Source organism: Electrophorus electricus, chromosome 13 (assembly GCF_041902795.1).
Source record: "Electrophorus electricus isolate QZ-2024a chromosome 13, ASM4190279v1, whole genome shotgun sequence".
In the NCBI taxonomy this organism is placed as follows: domain Eukaryota; kingdom Metazoa; phylum Chordata; class Actinopteri; order Gymnotiformes; family Gymnotidae; genus Electrophorus; species Electrophorus electricus.
In genome coordinates, this window is record NC_137509.1 from 22,740,408 (window position 1) to 22,762,196 (window position 21,789).

Sequence of the window (21,789 nt, forward strand, 5' to 3'; positions counted from 1 at the left end):
TCAAAAACTATCTGTTAGCACCTTGGACTACGAGATGCTGTAAGCTTCTCTTGAATCACTTTAATTTACTGTCAAGATGACATGCTAGGATGTGAAATGCAGTGATTAATTAAAAAAACTATCTGTTAGCACCTGGGAATAGCAGATGCTGTAAGTTTTTGTTGCATCACTTTACTTTAATCTGCAACTGACAAGCTTGTATGTGAAGTGTACAGATTAAATAGAAATATTTTAGTACCAGGGAATAGCAGGTGCTGTAAGATTGTATTGCATCCCTTTAATTTATGTTCAAGCTATCATGTTCAAATTTGAAGTGCAGTGAATAATTAACTCAAACTATCTGTTAGCACCTGGGAATAGCAGATGCTGTACGTTTTTTTTGCATCACTTTCATTTACTCTCCAACTCACATGCCTGAATGTGAAGTGCAGTGATTCATCAAAAAACTGTCTGTTAGTGCCTCCGTATACCAGATGTTGTAAGCTTTTATTGCATCATTTAATTTACATTCAAGATAACATTCTAGAATGTCAAGTGCAGGGATTAATAAAAAAAATTGTCAGATTGGTCTTTGATCATATTTGCTATGATTAGGAAATTTGAGTAAGTGTTTAAGGCTTGCGGGCACACCAGCTTGAGAACGCCCAATATCATCTGACCTTGGAAGCTAAGCAAGTTTGGGCCTGGATAGTACTGAGGTGGGACCCTACCTAGGAATACCAGGTGCTGTAAGCTTTTCTTGCATCACTTTAATTTACTTTCAAGCTGACATGCTCAAATGTGAAGTGCAGTGATTAATAAAAAAAAATATCTGTTAGCACCTGGGAATAGCCGATGCTGTAAGTTTTTTTTGCATCACTTTCATTTACTCTCCAACTCACATGCCTGAATGTGAAGTGCAGTGATTCATCAAAAACTATCTGTTAGCACCTTGGACTACGAGATGCTGTAAGCTTCTCTTGAATCACTTTAATTTACTGTCAAGATGACATGCTAGGATGTGAAATGCAGTGATTAATTAAAAAAACTTTCTGTTAGCACCTGGGAATAGCAGATGCTGTAAGTTTTTGTTGCATCACTTTACTTTAATCTGCAACTGAAAAGCTTGTATGTGAAGTGTACAGATTAAATAGAAATATTTTAGTACCAGGGAATAGCAGGTGCTGTAAGATTGTATTGCATCCCTTTAATTTATGTTCAAGCTATCATGTTCAAATTTGAAGTGCAGTGAATAATTAACTCAAACTATCGGTTAGCACCTGGGAATAGCAGATGCTGTACGTTTTTTTTGCATCACTTTCATTTACTCTCCAACTCACATGCCTGAATGTGAAGTGCAGTGATTCATCAAAAAACTGTCTGTTAGTGCCTCCGTATACCAGATGTTGTAAGCTTTTATTGCATCATTTAATTTACATTCAAGATAACATTCTAGAATGTCAAGTGCAGGGATTAATAAAAAAAATTGTCAGATTGGTCTTTGATCATATTTGCTATGATTAGGAAATTTGAGTATTGTTTAAGGCTTGCGGGCACACCAGCTTGAGAACGCCCAATCTCATCTGACCTTGGAAGCTAAGCAAGTTTGGGCCTGGATAGTACTGAGGTGGGACCCTACCTAGGAATACCAGGTGCTGTAAGCTTTTCTTGCATCACTTTAATTTACTTTCAAGCTGACATGCTCAAATGTGAAGTGCAGTGATTAATAAAAAAAAATATCTGTTAGCACCTGGGAATAGCCGATGCTGTAAGTTTTTTTTGCATCACTTTCATTTACTCTCCAACTCACATGCCTGAATGTGAAGTGCAGTGATTCATCAAAAACTATCTGTTAGCACCTTGGACTACGAGATGCTGTAAGCTTCTCTTGAATCACTTTAATTTACTGTCAAGATGACATGCTAGGATGTGAAATGCAGTGATTAATTAAAAAAACTTTCTGTTAGCACCTGGGAATAGCAGATGCTGTAAGTTTTTGTTGCATCACTTTACTTTAATCTGCAACTGAAAAGCTTGTATGTGAAGTGTACAGATTAAATAGAAATATTTTAGTACCAGGGAATAGCAGTTGCTGTAAGATTGTATTGCATCCCTTTAATTTATGTTCAAGCTATCATGTTCAAATTTGAAGTGCAGTGAATAATTAACTCAAACTATCGGTTAGCACCTGGGAATAGCAGATGCTGTACGTTTTTTTTGCATCACTTTCATTTACTCTCCAACTCACATGCCTGAATGTGAAGTGCAGTGATTCATCAAAAAACTGTCTGTTAGTGCCTCCGTATACCAGATGTTGTAAGCTTTTATTGCATCATTTAATTTACATTCAAGATAACATTCTAGAATGTCAAGTGCAGGGATTAATAAAAAAAATTGTCAGATTGGTCTTTGATCATATTTGCTATGATTAGGAAATTTGAGTAAGTGTTTAAAGCTTGCGGGCACACCAGCTTGAGAACGCCCAATCTCATCTGACCTTGGAAGCTAAGCAAGTTTGGGCCTGGATAGTACTGAGGTGGGACCCTACCTAGGAATACCAGGTGCTGTAAGCTTTTCTTGCATCACTTTAATTTACTTTCAAGCTGACATGCTCAAATGTGAAGTGCAGTGATTAATAAAAAAAAATATCTGTTAGCACCTGGGAATAGCCGATGCTGTAAGTTTTTTTTGCATCACTTTCATTTACTCTCCAACTCACATGCCTGAATGTGAAGTGCAGTGATTCATCAAAAACTATCTGTTAGCACCTTGGACTACGAGATGCTGTAAGCTTCTCTTGAATCACTTTAATTTACTGTCAAGATGACATGCTAGGATGTGAAATGCAGTGATTAATTAAAAAAACTATCTGTTAGCACCTGGGAATAGCAGATGCTGTAAGTTTTTGTTGCATCACTTTACTTTAATCTGCAACTGACAAGCTTGTATGTGAAGTGTACAGATTAAATAGAAATATTTTAGTACCAGGGAATAGCAGGTGCTGTAAGATTGTATTGCATCCCTTTAATTTATGTTCAAGCTATCATGTTCAAATTTGAAGTGCAGTGAATAATTAACTCAAACTATCGGTTAGCACCTGGGAATAGCAGATGCTGTACGTTTTTTTTGCATCACTTTCATTTACTCTCCAACTCACATGGCTGAATGTGAAGTGCAGTGATTCATCAAAAAACTGTCTGTTAGTGCCTCCGTATACCAGATGTTGTAAGCTTTTATTGCATCATTTAATTTACATTCAAGATAACATTCTAGAATGTCAAGTGCAGGGATTAATAAAAAAAATTGTCAGATTGGTCTTTGATCATATTTGCTATGATTAGGAAATTTGAGTAAGTGTTTAAGGCTTGCGGGCACACCAGCTTGAGAACGCCCAATCTCATCTGACGTTGGAAGCTAAGCAAGTTTGGGCCTGGATAGTACTGAGGTGGGACCCTACCTAGGAATACCAGGTGCTGTAAGCTTTTCTTGCATCACTTTAATTTACTTTCAAGCTGACATGCTCAAATGTGAAGTGCAGTGATTAATAAAAAAAACTATCTGTTAGCACCTGGGAATAGCAGATGCTGTAAGTTTTTTTTGCATCACTTTCATTTATTCTCCAACTCACATGCCTGAATGTGAAGTGCAGTGATTCATCAAAAACTATCTGTTAGCACCTTGGACTACGAGATGCTGTAAGCTTCTCTTGAATCACTTTAATTTACTGTCAAGATGACATGCTAGGATGTGAAATGCAGTGATTAATTAAAAAAACTATCTGTTAGCACCTGGGAATAGCAGATGCTGTAAGTTTTTGTTGCATCACTTTACTTTAATCTGCAACTGACAAGCTTGTATGTGAAGTGTACAGATTAAATAGAAATATTTTAGTACCAGGGAATAGCAGGTGCTGTAAGATTGTATTGCATCCCTTTAATTTATGTTCAAGCTATCATGTTCAAATTTGAAGTGCAGTGAATAATTAACTCAAACTATCTGTTAGCACCTGGGAATAGCAGATGCTGTATGTTTTTTTTGCATCACTTTCATTTACTCTCCAACTCACATGCCTGAATGTGAAGTGCAGTGATTCATCAAAAAACTGTCTGTTAGTGCCTCCGTATACCAGATGTTGTAAGCTTTTATTGCATCATTTAATTTACATTCAAGATAACATTCTAGAATGTCAAGTGCAGGGATTAATAAAAAAAATTGTCAGATTGGTCTTTGATCATATTTGCTATGATTAGGAAATTTGAGTAAGTGTTTAAGGCTTGCGGGCACACCAGCTTGAGAACGCCCAATCTCATCTGACGTTGGAAGCTAAGCAAGTTTGGGCCTGGATAGTACTGAGGTGGCACCCTACCTAGGAATACCAGGTGCTGTAAGCTTTTCTTGCATCACTTTAATTTACTTTCAAGCTGACATGCTCAAATGTGAAGTGCAGTGATTAATAAAAAAAACTATCTGTTAGCACCTGGGAATAGCAGATGCTGTAAGTTTTTTTTGCATCACTTTCATTTATTCTCCAACTCACATGCCTGAATGTGAAGTGCAGTGATTCATCAAAAAACTGTCTGTTAGTGCCTCCGTATACCAGATGTTGTAAGCTTTTATTGCATCATTTAATTTACATTCAAGATAACAATCTAGAATGTCAAGTGCAGGGATTAATAAAAAAAATTGTCAGATTGGTCTTTGATCATATTTGCTATGATTAGGAAATTTGAGTAAGTGTTTAAGGCTTACGGCCACACCAGCTTGAGAACGCCCAATCGCATCTGACCTTGGAAGCTAAGCAAGTTTGGGCCTGGATAGTACTGAGGTGGGACCCTACCTAGGAATACCAGGTGCTGTAAGCTTTTCTTGCATCACTTTAATTTACTTTCAAGCTGACATGCTGAAATGTGAAGTGCAGTGATTAATAAAAAAAACTATCTGTTAGCACCTGGGAATAGCCGATGCTGTAAGTTTTTTTTGCATCACTTTCATTTACTCTCCAACTCACATGCCTGAATGTGAAGTGCAGTGATTCATCAAAAACTATCTGTTAGCACCTTGGACTACGAGATGCTGTAAGCTTCTCTTGAATCACTTTAATTTACTGTCAAGATGACATGCTAGGATGTGAAATGCAGTGATTAATTAAAAAAACTATCTGTTAGCACCTGGGAATAGCAGATGCTGTAAGTTTTTGTTGCATCACTTTACTTTAATCTGCAACTGACAAGCTTGTATGTGAAGTGTACAGATTAAATAGAAATATTTTAGTACCAGGGAATAGCAGGTGCTGTCAGATTGTATTGCATCCCTTTAATTTATGTTCAAGCTATCATGTTCAAATTTGAAGTGCAGTGAATAATTAACTCAAACTATCTGTTAGCACCTGGGAATAGCAGATGCTGTACGTTTTTTTTGCATCACTTTCATTTACTCTCCAACTCACATGCCTGAATGTGAAGTGCAGTGATTCATCAAAAAACTGTCTGTTAGTGCCTCCGTATACCAGATGTTGTAAGCTTTTATTGCATCATTTAATTTACATTCAAGATAACATTCTAGAATGTCAAGTGCAGGGATTAATAAAAAAAATTGTCAGATTGGTCTTTGATCATATTTGCTATGATTAGGAAATTTGAGTAAGTGTTTAAGGCTTGCGGGCACACCAGCTTGAGAACGCCCAATCTCATCTGACCTTGGAAGCTAAGCAAGTTTGGGCCTGGATAGTACTGAGGTGGGACCCTACCTAGGAATACCAGGTGCTGTAAGCTTTTCTTGCATCACTTTAATTTACTTTCAAGCTGACATGCTCAAATGTGAAGTGCAGTGATTAATAAAAAAAAATATCTGTTAGCACCTGGGAATAGCCGATGCTGTAAGTTTTTTTTGCATCACTTTCATTTACTCTCCAACTCACATGCCTGAATGTGAAGTGCAGTGATTCATCAAAAACTATCTGTTAGCACCTTGGACTACGAGATGCTGTAAGCTTCTCTTGAATCACTTTAATTTACTGTCAAGATGACATGCTAGGATGTGAAATGCAGTGATTAATTAAAAAAACTTTCTGTTAGCACCTGGGAATAGCAGATGCTGTAAGTTTTTGTTGCATCACTTTACTTTAATCTGCAAATGAAAAGCTTGTATGTGAAGTGTACAGATTAAATAGAAATATTTTAGTACCAGGGAATAGCAGGTGCTGTAAGATTGTATTGCATCCCTTTAATTTATGTTCAAGCTATCATGTTCAAATTTGAAGTGCAGTGAATAATTAACTCAAACTATCGGTTAGCACCTGGGAATAGCAGATGCTGTACGTTTTTTTTGCATCACTTTCATTTACTCTCCAACTCACATGCCTGAATGTGAAGTGCAGTGATTCATCAAAAAACTGTCTGTTAGTGCCTCCGTATACGAGATGTTGTAAGCTTTTATTGCATCATTTAATTTACATTCAAGATAACAATCTAGAATGTGAAGTGCAGGGATTAATAAAAAAAATTGTCAGATTGGTCTTTGATCATATTTGCTATGATTAGGAAATTTGAGTAAGTGTTTAAGGCTTACGGCCACACCAGCTTGAGAACGCCCAATCGCATCTGACCTTGGAATCTAAGCAAGTTTGGGCCTGGATAGTACTGAGGTGGGACCCTACCTAGCAATACCAGGTGCTGTAAGCTTTTCTTGCATCACTTTAATTTACTTTCAAGCTGAAATGTGAAGTGCAGTGATTTATAAAAAAAACTATCTGTTAGCACCTGGGAATAGCCGATGCTGTAAGTTTTTTTTGCATCACTTTCATTTACTCTCCAACTCACATGCCTGAATGTGAAGTGCAGTGATTCATCAAAAACTATCTGTTAGCACCTTGGACTACGAGATGCTGTAAGCTTCTATTGAATCACTTTAATTTACATTCAAGATAACATGCTAGGATGTGAAATGCAGTGATTAATTAAAAAAACTATCTGTTAGCACCTGGGAATAGCAGATGCTGTAAGTTTTTGTTGCATCACTTTACTTTAATCTGCAACTGACAAGCTTGTATGTGAAGTGTACAGATTAAATAGAAATATTTTAGTACCAGGGAATAGCAGGTGCTGTAAGATTGTATTGCATCCCTTTAATTTATGTTCAAGCTATCATGTTCAAATTTGAAGTGCAGTGAATAATTAACTCAAACTATCGGTTAGCACCTGGGAATAGCAGATGCTGTACGTTTTTTTTGCATCACTTTCATTTACTCTCCAACTCACATGCCTGAATGTGAAGTGCAGTGATTCATCAAAAAACTGTCTGTTAGCGCCTCCGTATACCAGATGTTGTAAGCTTTTATTGCATCATTTAATTTACATTCAAGATAACATTCTAGAATGTCAAGTGCAGGGATTAATAAAAAAAATTGTCAGATTGGTCTTTGATCATATTTGCTATGATTAGGAAATTTGAGTAAGTGTTTAAGGCTTGCGGGCACACCAGCTTGAGAACGCCCAATCTCATCTGACCTTGGAAGCTAAGCAAGTTTGGGCCTGGATAGTACTGAGGTGGGACCCTACCTAGGAATACCAGGTGCTGTAAGCTTTTCTTGCATCACTTTAATTTACTTTCAAGCTGACATGCTCAAATGTGAAGTGCAGTGATTAATAAAAAAAAATATCTGTTAGCACCTGGGAATAGCCGATGCTGTAAGTTTTTTTTGCATCACTTTCATTTACTCTCCAACTCACATGCCTGAATGTGAAGTGCAGTGATTCATCAAAAACTATCTGTTAGCACCTTGGACTACGAGATGCTGTAAGCTTCTCTTGAATCACTTTAATTTACTGTCAAGATGACATGCTAGGATGTGAAATGCAGTGATTAATTAAAAAAACTTTCTGTTAGCACCTGGGAATAGCAGATGCTGTAAGTTTTTGTTGCATCACTTTACTTTAATCTGCAACTGAAAAGCTTGTATGTGAAGTGTACAGATTAAATAGAAATATTTTAGTACCAGGGAATAGCAGGTGCTGTAAGATTGTATTGCATCCCTTTAATTTATGTTCAAGCTATCATGTTCAAATTTGAAGTGCAGTGAATAATTAACTCAAACTATCGGTTAGCACCTGGGAATAGCAGATGCTGTACGTTTTTTTTGCATCACTTTCATTTACTCTCCAACTCACATGCCTGAATGTGAAGTGCAGTGATTCATCAAAAAACTGTCTGTTAGTGCCTCCGTATACGAGATGTTGTAAGCTTTTATTGCATCATTTAATTTACATTCAAGATAACAATCTAGAATGTGAAGTGCAGGGATTAATAAAAAAAATTGTCAGATTGGTCTTTGATCATATTTGCTATGATTAGGAAATTTGAGTAAGTGTTTAAGGCTTACGGCCACACCAGCTTGAGAACGCCCAATCTCATCTGACCTTGGAAGCTAAGCAAGTTTGGGCCTGGATAGTACTGAGGTGGGACCCTACCTAGCAATACCAGGTGCTGTAAGCTTTTCTTGCATCACTTTAATTTACTTTCAAGCTGACATGCTGAAATGTGAAGTGCAGTGATTTATAAAAAAAACTATCTGTTAGCACCTGGGAATAGCCGATGCTGTAAGTTTTTTTTGCATCACTTTCATTTACTCTCCAACTCACATGCCTGAATGTGAAGTGCAGTGATTCATCAAAAACTATCTGTTAGCACCTTGGACTACGAGATGCTGTAAGCTTCTATTGAATCACTTTAATTTACATTCAAGATAACATGCTAGGATGTGAAATGCAGTGATTAATTAAAAAAACTATCTGTTAGCACCTGGGAATAGCAGATGCTGTAAGTTTTTGTTGCATCACTTTACTTTAATCTGCAACTGACAAGCTTGTATGTGAAGTGTACAGATTAAATAGAAATATTTTAGTACCAGGGAATAGCAGGTGCTGTAAGATTGTATTGCATCCCTTTAATTTATGTTCAAGCTATCATGTTCAAATTTGAAGTGCAGTGAATAATTAACTCAAACTATCGGTTAGCACCTGGGAATAGCAGATGCTGTACGTTTTTTTTGCATCACTTTCATTTACTCTCCAACTCACATGGCTGAATGTGAAGTGCAGTGATTCATCAAAAAACTGTCTGTTAGTGCCTCCGTATACCAGATGTTGTAAGCTTTTATTGCATCATTTAATTTACATTCAAGATAACATTCTAGAATGTCAAGTGCAGGGATTAATAAAAAAAATTGTCAGATTGGTCTTTGATCATATTTGCTATGATTAGGAAATTTGAGTAAGTGTTTAAGGCTTGCGGGCACACCAGCTTGAGAACGCCCAATCTCATCTGACGTTGGAAGCTAAGCAAGTTTGGGCCTGGATAGTACTGAGGTGGGACCCTACCTAGGAATACCAGGTGCTGTAAGCTTTTCTTGCATCACTTTAATTTACTTTCAAGCTGACATGCTCAAATGTGAAGTGCAGTGATTAATAAAAAAAACTATCTGTTAGCACCTGGGAATAGCAGATGCTGTAAGTTTTTTTTGCATCACTTTCATTTATTCTCCAACTCACATGCCTGAATGTGAAGTGCAGTGATTCATCAAAAACTATCTGTTAGCACCTTGGACTACGAGATGCTGTAAGCTTCTCTTGAATCACTTTAATTTACTGTCAAGATGACATGCTAGGATGTGAAATGCAGTGATTAATTAAAAAAACTATCTGTTAGCACCTGGGAATAGCAGATGCTGTAAGTTTTTGTTGCATCACTTTACTTTAATCTGCAACTGACAAGCTTGTATGTGAAGTGTACAGATTAAATAGAAATATTTTAGTACCAGGGAATAGCAGGTGCTGTAAGATTGTATTGCATCCCTTTAATTTATGTTCAAGCTATCATGTTCAAATTTGAAGTGCAGTGAATAATTAACTCAAACTATCTGTTAGCACCTGGGAATAGCAGATGCTGTACGTTTTTTTTGCATCACTTTCATTTACTCTCCAACTCACATGCCTGAATGTGAAGTGCAGTGATTCATCAAAAAACTGTCTGTTAGTGCCTCCGTATACCAGATGTTGTAAGCTTTTATTGCATCATTTAATTTACATTCAAGATAACATTCTAGAATGTCAAGTGCAGGGATTAATAAAAAAAATTGTCAGATTGGTCTTTGATCATATTTGCTATGATTAGGAAATTTGAGTAAGTGTTTAAGGCTTGCGGGCACACCAGCTTGAGAATGCCCAATCTCATCTGACCTTGGAAGCTAAGCAAGTTTGGGCCTGGATAGTACTGAGGTGGGACCCTACCTAGGAATACCAGGTGCTGTAAGCTTTTCTTGCATCACTTTAATTTACTTTCAAGATGACATGCTCAAATGTGAAGTGCAGTGATTAATAAAAAAAACTATCTGTTAGCACCTGGGAATAGCCGATGCTGTAAGTTTTTTTTGCATTACTTTCATTTACTCTCCAACTCACATGCCTGAATGTGAAGTGCAGTGATTCATCAAAAACTATCTGTTAGCACCTTGGACTACGAGATGCTGTAAGCTTCTCTTGAATCACTTTAATTTACTGTCAAGATGACATGCTAGGATGTGAAATGCAGTGATTAATTAAAAAAACTATCTGTTAGCACCTGGGAATAGCAGATGCTGTAAGTTTTTGTTGCATCACTTTACTTTAATCTGCAACTGACAAGCTTGTATGTGAAGTGTACAGATTAAATAGAAATATTTTAGTACCAGGGAATAGCAGGTGCTGTAAGATTGTATTGCATCCCTTTAATTTATGTTCAAGCTATCATGTTCAAATTTGAAGTGCAGTGAATAATTAACTCAAACTATCGGTTAGCACCTGGGAATAGCAGATGCTGTACGTTTTTTTTGCATCACTTTCATTTACTCTCCAACTCACATGCCTGAATGTGAAGTGCAGTGATTCATCAAAAAACTGTCTGTTAGTGCCTCCGTATACGAGATGTTGTAAGCTTTTATTGCATCATTTAATTTACATTCAAGATAACATTCTAGAATGTCAAGTGCAGGGATTAATAAAAAAAATTGTCAGATTGGTCTTTGATCATATTTGCTATGATTAGGAAATTTGAGTAAGTGTTTAAGGCTTACGGCCACACCAGCTTGAGAACGCCCAATCTCATCTGACCTTGGAAGCTAAGCAAGTTTGGGCCTGGATAGTATTGAGGTGGGACCCTACCTAGGAATACCAGGTGCTGTAAGCTTTTCTTACATCACTTTAATTTACTTTCAAGCTGACATGCTCAAATGTGAAGTGCAGTGATTAATAAAAAAATCTATCTGTTAGCACCTGGGAATAGCCGATGCTGTAAGTTTTTTTTGCATCACTTTCATTTACTCTCCAACTCACATGCCTGAATGTGAAGTGCAGTGATTCATCAAAAACTATCTGTTAGCACCTTGGACTACGAGATGCTGTAAGCTTCTCTTGAATCACTTTAATTTACTGTCAAGATGACATGCTAGGATGTGAAATGCAGTGATTAATTAAAAAAACTATCTGTTAGCACCTGGGAATAGCAGATGCTGTAAGTTTTTGTTGCATCACTTTACTTTAATCTGCAACTGACAAGCTTGTATGTGAAGTGTACAGATTAAATAGAAATATTTTAGTACCAGGGAATAGCAGGTGCTGTAAGATTGTATTGCATCCCTTTAATTTATGTTCAAGCTATCATGTTCAAATTTGAAGTGCAGTGAATAATTAACTCAAACTATCTGTTAGCACCTGGGAATAGCAGATGCTGTACGTTTTTTTTGCATCACTTTCATTTACTCTCCAACTCACATGCCTGAATGTGAAGTGCAGTGATTCATCAAAAAACTGTCTGTTAGTGCCTCCGTATACCAGATGTTGTAAGCTTTTATTGCATCATTTAATTTACATTCAAGATAACATTCTAGAATGTCAAGTGCAGGGATTAATAAAAAAAATTGTCAGATTGGTCTTTGATCATATTTGCTATGATTAGGAAATTTGAGTAAGTGTTTAAGGCTTATGGCCACACCAGCTTGAGAACGCCCAATCTCATCTGACCTTGGAAGCTAAGCAAGTTTGGGCCTGGATAGTACTGAGGTGGGACCCTACCTAGGAATACCAGGTGCTGTAAGCTTTTCTTGCATCACTTTAATTTACTTTCAAGCTGACATGCTCAAATGTGAAGTGCAGTGATTAATAAAAAAAACTATCTGTTAGCACCTGGGAATAGCCGATGCTGTAAGTTTTTTTTGCATCACTTTCATTTACTCTCCAACTCACATGCCTGAATGTGAAGTGCAGTGATTCATCAAAAACTATCTGTTAGCACCTTGGACTACGAGATGCTGTAAGCTTCTCTTGAATCACTTTAATTTACTGTCAAGATGACATGCTAGGATGTGAAATGCAGTGATTAATTAAAAAAACTATCTGTTAGCACCTGGGAATAGCAGATGCTGTAAGTTTTTGTTGCATCACTTTACTTTAATCTGCAACTGACAAGCTTGTATGTGAAGTGTACAGATTAAATAGAAATATTTTAGTACCAGGGAATAGCAGGTGCTGTAAGATTGTATTGCATCCCTTTAATTTATGTTCAAGCTATCATGTTCAAATTTGAAGTGCAGTGAATAATTAACTCAAACTATCTGTTAGCACCTGGGAATAGCAGATGCGGTACTTTTTTTTGCATCACTTTCATTTACTCTCCAACTCACATGCCTGAATGTGAAGTGCAGTGATTCATCAAAAAACTATCTGTTAGTGCCTCCGTATACCAGATGTTGTAAGCTTTTATTGCATCATTTAATTTACATTCAAGATAACATTCTAGAATGTCAAGTGCAGGGATTAATAAAAAAAATTGTCAGATTGGTCTTTGATCATATTTGCTATGATTAGGCAATTTGAGTAAGTGCTTAAGGCTTACGGCCACACCAGCTTGAGAACGCCCAATATCATCTGACCTTGGAAGCTAAGCAAGTTTGGGCCTGGATAGTACTGAGGTGGGACTCTACCTAGGAATACCAGGTGCTGTAAGCTTTTCTTGCATCACTTTAATTTACTTTCAAGCTGACATGCTCAAATGTGAAGTGCAGTGATTAATAAAAAAAACTATCTGTTAGCACCTGGGAATAGCCGATGCTGTAAGTTTTTTTTGCATCACTTTCATTTACTCTCCAACTCACATGCCTGAATGTGAAGTGCTTTGATTCATCAAAAACTATCTGTTAGCACCTTGGACTACGAGATGCTGTAAGCTTCTCTTGAATCACTTTAATTTACTGTCAAGATGACATGCTAGGATGTGAAATGCAGTGATTAATTAAAAAAACTATCTGTTAGCACCTGGGAATAGCAGATGCTGTAAGTTTTTGTTGCATCACTTTACTTTAATCTGCAACTGACAAGCTTGTATGTGAAGTGTACAGATTAAATAGAAATATTTTAGTACCAGGGAATAGCAGGTGCTGTAAGATTGTATTGCATCCCTTTAATTTATGTTCAAGCTATCATGTTCAAATTTGAAGTGCAGTGAATAATTAACTCAAACTATCTGTTAGCACCTGGGAATAGCAGATGCTGTATGTTTTTTTTGCATCACTTTCATTTACTCTCCAACTCACATGCCTGAATGTGAAGTGCAGTGATTCATCAAAAAACTGTCTGTTAGTGCCTCCGTATACCAGATGTTGTAAGCTTTTATTGCATCATTTAATTTACATTCAAGATAACATTCTAGAATGTCAAGTGCAGGGATTAATAAAAAAAATTGTCAGATTGGTCTTTGATCATATTTGCTATGATTAGGAAATTTGAGTAAGTGTTTAAGGCTTACGGCCACACCAGCTTGAGAACGCCCAATCTCATCTGACCTTGGAAGCTAAGCAAGTTTGGGCCTGGATAGTATTGAGGTGGGACCCTACCTAGGAATACCAGGTGCTGTAAGCTTTTCTTGCATCACTTTAATTTACTTTCAAGCTGACATGCTCAAATGTGAAGTGCAGTGATTAATAAAAAAATCTATCTGTTAGCACCTGGGAATAGCCGATGCTGTAAGTTTTTTTTGCATCACTTTCATTTACTCTCCAACTCACATGCCTGAATGTGAAGTGCAGTGATTCATCAAAAACTATCTGTTAGCACCTTGGACTACGAGATGCTGTAAGCTTCTCTTGAATCACTTTAATTTACTGTCAAGATGACATGCTAGGATGTGAAATGCAGTGATTAATTAAAAAAACTATCTGTTAGCACCTGGGAATAGCAGATGCTGTAAGTTTTTGTTGCATCACTTTACTTTAATCTGCAACTGACAAGCTTGTATGTGAAGTGTACAGATTAAATAGAAATATTTTAGTACCAGGGAATAGCAGGTGCTGTAAGATTGTATTGCATCCCTTTAATTTATGTTCAAGCTATCATGTTCAAATTTGAAGTGCAGTGAATAATTAACTCAAACTATCTGTTAGCACCTGGGAATAGCAGATGCTGTACGTTTTTTTTGCATGACTTTCATTTACTCTCCAACTCACATGCCTGAATGTGAAGTGCAGTGATTCATCAAAAAACTGTCTGTTAGTGCCTCCGTATACCAGATGTTGTAAGCTTTTATTGCATCATTTAATTTACATTCAAGATAACATTCTAGAATGTCAAGTGCAGGGATTAATAAAAAAAATTGTCAGATTGGTCTTTGATCATATTTGCTATGATTAGGCAATTTGAGTAAGTGCTTAAGGCTTACAGCCACACCAGCTTGAGAACGCCCAATATCATCTGACCTTGGAAGCTAAGCAAGTTTGGGCCTGGATAGTACTGAGGTGGGACTCTACCTAGGAATACCAGGTGCTGTAAGATTTTCTTGCATCACTTTAATTTACTTTCAAGCTGACATGCTCAAATGTGAAGTGCAGTGATTAATAAAAAAAACTATCTGTTAGCACCTGGGAATAGCAGATGCTGTAAGTTTTTGTTGCATCACTTTACTTTAATCTGCAACTGACAAGCTTGTATGTGAAGTGTACAGATTAAATAGAAATATTTTAGTACCAGGGAATAGCAGGTGGTGTAAGATTGTATTGCATCCCTTTAATTTATGTTCAAGCTATCATGTTCAAATTTGAAGTGCAGTGAATAATTAACTCAAACTATCTGTTAGCACCTGGGAATAGCCGATGCTGTAAGTTTTTTTTGCATCACTTTCATTTACTCTCCAACTCACATGCCTGAATGTGAAGTGCTTTGATTCATCAAAAACTATCTGTTAGCACCTTGGACTACGAGATGCTGTAAGCTTCTCTTGAATCACTTTAATTTACTGTCAAGATGACATGCTAGGATGTGAAATGCAGTGATTAATTAAAAAAACTATCTGTTAGCACCTGGGAATAGCAGATGCTGTAAGTTTTTGTTGCATCACTTTACTTTAATCTGCAACTGACAAGCTTGTATGTGAAGTGTACAGATTAAATAGAAATATTTTAGTACCAGGGAATAGCAGGTGCTGTAAGATTGTATTGCATCCCTTTAATTTATGTTCAAGCTATCATGTTCAAATTTGAAGTGCAGTGAATAATTAACTCAAACTATCTGTTAGCACCTGGGAATAGCAGATGCTGTACTTTTTTTTGCATCACTTTCATTTACTCTCCAACTCACATGCCTGAATGTGAAGTGCAGTGATTCATCAAAAAACTGTCTGTTAGTGCCTCCGTATACCAGATGTTGTAAGCTTTTATTGCATCATTTAATTTACATTCAAGATAACATTCTAGAATGTCAAGTGCAGGGATTAATAAAAAAAATTGTCAGATTGGTCTTTGATCATATTTGCTATGATTAGGCAATTTGAGTAAGTGCTTAAGGCTTACAGCCACACCAGCTTGAGAACGCCCAATATCATCTGACCTTGGAAGCTAAGCAAGTTTGGGCCTGGATAGTACTGAGGTGGGACTCTACCTAGGAATACCAGGTGCTGTAAGATTTTCTTGCATCACTTTAATTTACTTTCAAGCTGACATGCTCAAATGTGAAGTGCAGTGATTAATAAAAAAAACTATCTGTTAGCACCTGGGAATAGCAGATGCTGTAAGTTTTTGTTGCATCACTTTACTTTAATCTGCAACTGACAAGCTTGTATGTGAAGTGTACAGATTAAATAGAAATATTTTAGTACCAGGGAATAGCAGGTGGTGTAAGATTGTATTGCATCCCTTTAATTTATGTTCAAGCTATCATGTTCAAATTTGAAGTGCAGTGAATAATTAACTCAAACTATCTGTTAGCACCTGGGAATAGCCGATGCTGTAAGTTTTTTTTGCATCACTTTCATTTACTCTCCAACTCACATGCCTGAATGTGAAGTGCTTTGATTCATCAAAAACTATCTGTTAGCACCTTGGACTACGAGATGCTGTAAGCTTCTCTTGAATCACTTTAATTTACTGTCAAGATGACATGCTAGGATGTGAAATGCAGTGATTAATTAAAAAAACTATCTGTTAGCACCTGGGAATAGCAGATGCTGTAAGTTTTTGTTGCATCACTTTACTTTAATCTGCAACTGACAAGCTTGTATGTGAAGTGTACAGATTAAATAGAAATATTTTAGTACCAGGGAATAGCAGGTGCTGTAAGATTGTATTGCATCCCTTTAATTTATGTTCAAGCTATCATGTTCAAATTTGAAGTGCAGTGAATAATTAACTCAAACTATCTGTTAGCACCTGGGAATAGCAGATGCTGTACTTTTTTTTGCATCACTTTCATTTACTCTCCAACTCACATGCCTGAATGTGAAGTGCAGTGATTCATCAAAAAACTGTCTGTTAGTGCCTCCGTATACCAGATGTTGTAAGCTTTTATTGCATCATTTAATTTACATTCAAGATAACATTCTAGAATGTCAAGTGCAGGGATTAATAAAAAAAATTGTCAGATTGGTCTTTGATCATATTTGCTATGATTAGGCAATTTGAGTAAGTGCTTAAGGCTTACGGCCACACCAGCTTGAGAACGCCCAATATCATCTGACCTTGGAAGCTAAGCAAGTTTGGGCCTGGATAGTATTGAGGTGGGACTCTACCTAGGAATACCAGGTGCTGTAAGCTTTTCTTGCATCACTTTAATTTACTTTCAAGCTGACATGCTCAAATGTGAAGTGCAGTGATTAATAAAAAAAACTATCTGTTAGCACCTGGGAATAGCCGATGCTGTAAGTTTTTTTTGCATCACTTTCATTTACTCTCCAACTCACATGCCTGAATGTGAAGTGCAGTGATTCATCAAAAACTATCTGTTAGCACCTTGGACTACGAGATGCTGTAAGCTTCTCTTGAATCACTTTAATTTACTGTCAAGATGACATGCTAGGATGTGAAATGCAGTGATTAATTAAAAAAACTATCTGTTAGCACCTGGGAATAGCAGATGCTGTAAGTTTTTGTTGCATCACTTTACTTTAATCTGCAACTGACAAGCTTGTATGTGAAGTGTACAGATTAAATAGAAATATTTTAGTACCAGGGAATAGCAGGTGCTGTAAGATTGTATTGCATCCCTTTAATTTATGTTCAAGCTATCATGTTCAAATTTGAAGTGCAGTGAATAATTAACTCAAACTATCTGTTAGCACCTGGGAATAGCAGATGCTGTACTTTTTTTTGCATCACTTTCATTTACTCTCCAACTCACATGCCTGAATGTGAAGTGCAGTGATTCATCAAAAAAATGTCTGTTAGTGCCTCCGTATACCAGATGTTGTAAGCTTTTATTGCATCATTTAATTTACATTCAAGATAACATTCTAGAATGTCAAGTGCAGGGATTAATAAAAAAAATTGTCAGATTGGTCTTTGATCATATTTGCTATGATTAGGAAATTTGAGTAAGTGTTTAAGGCTTACGGCCACACCAGCTTGAGAACGCCCAATCTCATCTGACCTTGGAAGCTAAGCAAGTCTGGGCCTGGATAGTATTGAGGTGGGACCCTACCTAGGGATACCAGGTGCTGTAAGCTTTTCTTGCATCACTTTAATTTACTTTCAAGCTGACATGCTCAAATGTGAAGTGCAGTGATTAATAAAAAAATCTATCTGTTAGCACCTGGGAATAGCCGATGCTGTAAGTTTTTTTTGCATCACTTTCATTTACTCTCCAACTCACATGCCTGAATGTGAAGTGCAGTGATTCATCAAAAACTATCTGTTAGCACCTTGCACTACGAGATGCTGTAAGGTTCTCTTGAATCACTTTAATTTACTGTCAAGATGACATGCTAGGATGTGAAATGCAGTGATTAATTAAAAAAACTATCTGTTAGCACCTGGGAATAGCAGATGCTGTAAGTTTTTGTTGCATCACTTTACTTTAATCTGCAACTGACAAGCTTGTATGTGAAGTGTACAGATTAAATAGAAATATTTTAGTACCAGGGAATAGCAGGTGCTGTAAGATTGTATTGCATCCCTTTAATTTATGTTCAAGCTATCATGTTCAAATTTGAAGTGCAGTGAATAATTAACTCAAACTATCTGTTAGCACCTGGGAATAGCCGATGCTCTAAGTTTTTTTTTGCATCACTTTCATTTACTCTCCAACTCACATGCCTGAATGTGAAGTGCAGTGATTCATCAAAAAACTGTCTGTTAGTGCCTCCGTATACCAGATGTTGTAAGCTTTTATTGCATCATTTAATTTACATTCAAGATAACATTCTAGAATGTCAATTGCAGGGATTAATAAAAAAAATTGTCAGATTGGTCTTTGATCATATTTGCTATGATTAGGCAAATTGAGTAAGCGTTTAAGGCTTACGGCGACACCAGCTTGAGAATGCCCAATCTCATCTGACCTTGGAAGCTAAGCAAGTTTGGGCCTGGATAGTACTGAGGTGGGACCCTACCTAGGAATACCAGGTGCTGTAAGCTTTTATTGCATCACTTTAATTTACTTTCAAGCTGACATGCTCAAATGTGAAGTGCAGTGATTAATAAAAAAAACTATCTGTTAGCACCTGGGAATAGCCGATGCTGTAAGTTTTTTTTGCATCACTTTCATTTACTCTCCATCTCACGTGCCTGAATGTGAAGTGCAGTGATTCATCAAAAACTATCTGTTAGCACCTTGGACTACGAGATGCTGTAAGCTTCTCTCGCATCAATTTAATTTACTGTCATGATGACATGCTAGGATGTGAAATGCAGTGATTAATTAAAAAAACTATCTGTTAGCACCTGGGAATAGCAGATGCTGTAAGTTTTTGTTGCATCACTTTACTTTAATCTGCAACTGACAAGCTTGTATGTGAAGTGTACAGATTAAATAGAAATATTTTAGTACCAGGGAATAGCAGGTGGTGTAAGATTGTATTGCATCCCTTTAATTTATGTTCAAGCTATCATGTTCAAATTTGAAGTGCAGTGAATAATTAACTCAAACTATCTGTTAGCACCTGGGAATAGCCGATGCTGTAAGTTTTTTTTGCATCACTTTCATTTACTCTCCAACTCACATGCCTGAATGTGAAGTGCAGTGATTCATCAAAAACTATCTGTTAGCACCTTGGACTACGAGATGCTGTAAGCTTCTCTTGAATCACTTTAATTTACTGTCAAGATGACATGCTAGGATGTGAAATGCAGTGATTAATTAAAAAAACTATGTGTTAGCACCTGGGAATAGCAGATGCTGTAAGTTTTTGTTGCATCACTTTACTTTAATCTGTAACTGACAAGCTTGTATGTGAAGTGTACAGATTAAATAGAAATATTTTAGTACCAGGGAATAGCAGGTGCTCTAAGATTGTATTGCATCCCTTTAATTTATGTTCAAGCTATCATGTTCAAATTTGAAGTGCAGTGAATAATTAACTCAAACTATCTGTTAGCACCTGGGAATAGCAGATGCTGTAAGTTTTTTTTGCATCACTTTCATTTAATCTCCAACTCACATGCCTGAATGTGAAGTGCAGTGATTCATCAAAAAACTGTCTGTTAGTGCCTCCATATACCAGATGTTGTAAGCTTTTATTGCATCATTTAATTTACATTCAAGATAACATTCTAGAATGTCAAGTGCAGGGATTAATAAAAAAAATTGTCAGATTGGTCTTTGATCATATTTGCTATGATTAGGCAATTTGAGTAAGTGTTTAAGGCTTACGGCCACACCAGCTTGAGAAAGCCCAATCTCATCTGACCTTGGAAGCTAAGCAAGTTTGGGCCTGGATAGTACTGAGGTGGGACCCTACCTAGGAATACCAGGTGCTGTAAGCTTTTCTTGCATCACTTTAATTTACTTTCAAGCTGACATGCTCAAATGTGAAGTGCAGTGATTAATAAAAAAAACTATCTGTTAGCACCTGGGAATAGCCGATGCTGTAAGTTTTTTTTGCATCACTTTACTTTAATCTGCAACTGACAAGCTTGTATGTGAAGTGTACAGAGTAAATAGAAATATTTTAGTACCAGGGAATAGCAGGTGCTGTAAGATTGTATTGCATCCCTTTAATTTATGTTCAAGCTATCATGTTCAAATTTGAAGTGCAGTGAATAATTAACTCAATCTATCTGTTAGCACCTGGGAATAGCAGATGCTATAAGTTTTTTTTGCATCACTTTCATTTACTCTCCAACTCACATGCCTGAATGTGAAGTGCAGTGATTCATCAAAAAACTGTCTGTTAGTGCCTCCGTATACCAGATGTTGTAAGCTTTTATTGCATCATTTAATTTACATTCAAGATAACATTCTAGAATGTCAAGTGCAGGGATTAATAAAAAAAATTGTCAGATTGGTCTTTGATCATATTTGCTATGATTAGGCAATTTGAGTAAGTGTTTAAGGCTTACGGCCACACCAGCTTGAGAACGCCCAATCTCATCTGACATTGGAAGCTAAGCAAGTTTGGGCCTGGATAGTACTGAGGTGGGACCCTACCAAGGAATACCAGGTGCTTTAAGCTTTTCTTGCATCACTTTAATTTACTTTCAAGCTGACATGCTCAAATGTGAAGTGCAGTGATTAATAAAAAAAACTATCTGTTAGCACCTGGGAATAGCCGATGCTGTAAGTTTTTTTTGCATCACTTTCATTTACTCTCCAACTCACATGCCTGAATGTGAAGTGCAGTGATTCATCAAAAAACTGTCTGTTAGTGCCTCCGTATACCAGATGTTGTAAGCTTTTATTGCATCATTTAATTTACATTCAAGATACCATTCTAGAATGTCAAGTGCAGGGATTAATAAAAAAAATTGTCAGATTGGTCTTTGATCATATTTGCTATGATTAGGAAATTTGAGTAAGTGCTTAAAACTTACGCCCACGCCAGCTTGAGAACGCCCAATCTCATCTGACCTTGGAAGCTAAGCAAGTTTGGGCCTGGATAGTACTGAGGTGGGACCCTACCTAGGAATACCAGGTGCTGTAAGCTTTTATTGCATCACTTTAATTTACTTTCAAGCTGACATGCTCAAATGTGAAGTGCAGTGATTAATAAAAAAAACTATCTGTTAGCACCTGGGAATAGCAGATGCTGTAAGTTTTTTTTGCATCACTTTCATTTACTCTGCAACTCACGTGCCTGAATGTGAAGTGCAGTGATTCATCAAAAACTATCTGTTAGCACCTTGGACTACGAGATGCTGTAAGCTTCTCTCGCATCAATTTAATTTACTGTCAAGATGACATGCTAGGATGTGAAATGCAGTGATTAATTAAAAAAACTATCTGTTAGCACCTGGGAATAGCAGATGCTGTAAGTTTTTGTTGCATCACTTTACTTTAATCTGCAACTGACAAGCTTGTATGTGAA

General features: G+C 36.8%; 24 pseudogenes; all 24 read left to right on the plus strand.

Annotated features, from left to right (window-relative positions):
- The first annotated feature begins 616 nt into the window (after positions 1-616).
- Positions 617-735, plus strand: LOC145643912 (5S ribosomal RNA; annotated as a pseudogene).
- Positions 736-1,524: 789 nt separating this feature from the next.
- On the plus strand, positions 1,525-1,643 carry LOC145649535 (5S ribosomal RNA; annotated as a pseudogene).
- A 790-nt stretch (positions 1,644-2,433) lies between these two features.
- On the plus strand, positions 2,434-2,552 carry LOC145649536 (5S ribosomal RNA; annotated as a pseudogene).
- A 790-nt stretch (positions 2,553-3,342) lies between these two features.
- On the plus strand, positions 3,343-3,461 carry LOC145643591 (5S ribosomal RNA; annotated as a pseudogene).
- A 790-nt stretch (positions 3,462-4,251) lies between these two features.
- LOC145644627 (5S ribosomal RNA) lies at positions 4,252-4,370 on the plus strand (annotated as a pseudogene).
- A 352-nt stretch (positions 4,371-4,722) lies between these two features.
- On the plus strand, positions 4,723-4,841 carry LOC145647298 (5S ribosomal RNA; annotated as a pseudogene).
- A 790-nt stretch (positions 4,842-5,631) lies between these two features.
- Positions 5,632-5,750, plus strand: LOC145649538 (5S ribosomal RNA; annotated as a pseudogene).
- A 790-nt stretch (positions 5,751-6,540) lies between these two features.
- LOC145644082 (5S ribosomal RNA) lies at positions 6,541-6,659 on the plus strand (annotated as a pseudogene).
- A 782-nt stretch (positions 6,660-7,441) lies between these two features.
- Positions 7,442-7,560, plus strand: LOC145649539 (5S ribosomal RNA; annotated as a pseudogene).
- A 790-nt stretch (positions 7,561-8,350) lies between these two features.
- Positions 8,351-8,469, plus strand: LOC145649574 (5S ribosomal RNA; annotated as a pseudogene).
- A 790-nt stretch (positions 8,470-9,259) lies between these two features.
- On the plus strand, positions 9,260-9,378 carry LOC145643592 (5S ribosomal RNA; annotated as a pseudogene).
- Positions 9,379-10,168: 790 nt separating this feature from the next.
- LOC145650100 (5S ribosomal RNA) lies at positions 10,169-10,287 on the plus strand (annotated as a pseudogene).
- Positions 10,288-11,077: 790 nt separating this feature from the next.
- LOC145648039 (5S ribosomal RNA) lies at positions 11,078-11,196 on the plus strand (annotated as a pseudogene).
- Positions 11,197-11,986: 790 nt separating this feature from the next.
- Positions 11,987-12,105, plus strand: LOC145647121 (5S ribosomal RNA; annotated as a pseudogene).
- A 789-nt stretch (positions 12,106-12,894) lies between these two features.
- Positions 12,895-13,013, plus strand: LOC145649286 (5S ribosomal RNA; annotated as a pseudogene).
- A 790-nt stretch (positions 13,014-13,803) lies between these two features.
- Positions 13,804-13,922, plus strand: LOC145648040 (5S ribosomal RNA; annotated as a pseudogene).
- A 790-nt stretch (positions 13,923-14,712) lies between these two features.
- Positions 14,713-14,831, plus strand: LOC145650568 (5S ribosomal RNA; annotated as a pseudogene).
- Positions 14,832-15,838: 1,007 nt separating this feature from the next.
- Positions 15,839-15,957, plus strand: LOC145650569 (5S ribosomal RNA; annotated as a pseudogene).
- Positions 15,958-16,964: 1,007 nt separating this feature from the next.
- Positions 16,965-17,083, plus strand: LOC145650366 (5S ribosomal RNA; annotated as a pseudogene).
- A 789-nt stretch (positions 17,084-17,872) lies between these two features.
- LOC145650243 (5S ribosomal RNA) lies at positions 17,873-17,991 on the plus strand (annotated as a pseudogene).
- A 791-nt stretch (positions 17,992-18,782) lies between these two features.
- On the plus strand, positions 18,783-18,901 carry LOC145648645 (5S ribosomal RNA; annotated as a pseudogene).
- A 1,228-nt stretch (positions 18,902-20,129) lies between these two features.
- On the plus strand, positions 20,130-20,248 carry LOC145648481 (5S ribosomal RNA; annotated as a pseudogene).
- A 570-nt stretch (positions 20,249-20,818) lies between these two features.
- Positions 20,819-20,937, plus strand: LOC145643753 (5S ribosomal RNA; annotated as a pseudogene).
- Positions 20,938-21,289: 352 nt separating this feature from the next.
- Positions 21,290-21,408, plus strand: LOC145650697 (5S ribosomal RNA; annotated as a pseudogene).
- The last annotated feature ends 381 nt before the right edge of the window (positions 21,409-21,789 follow it).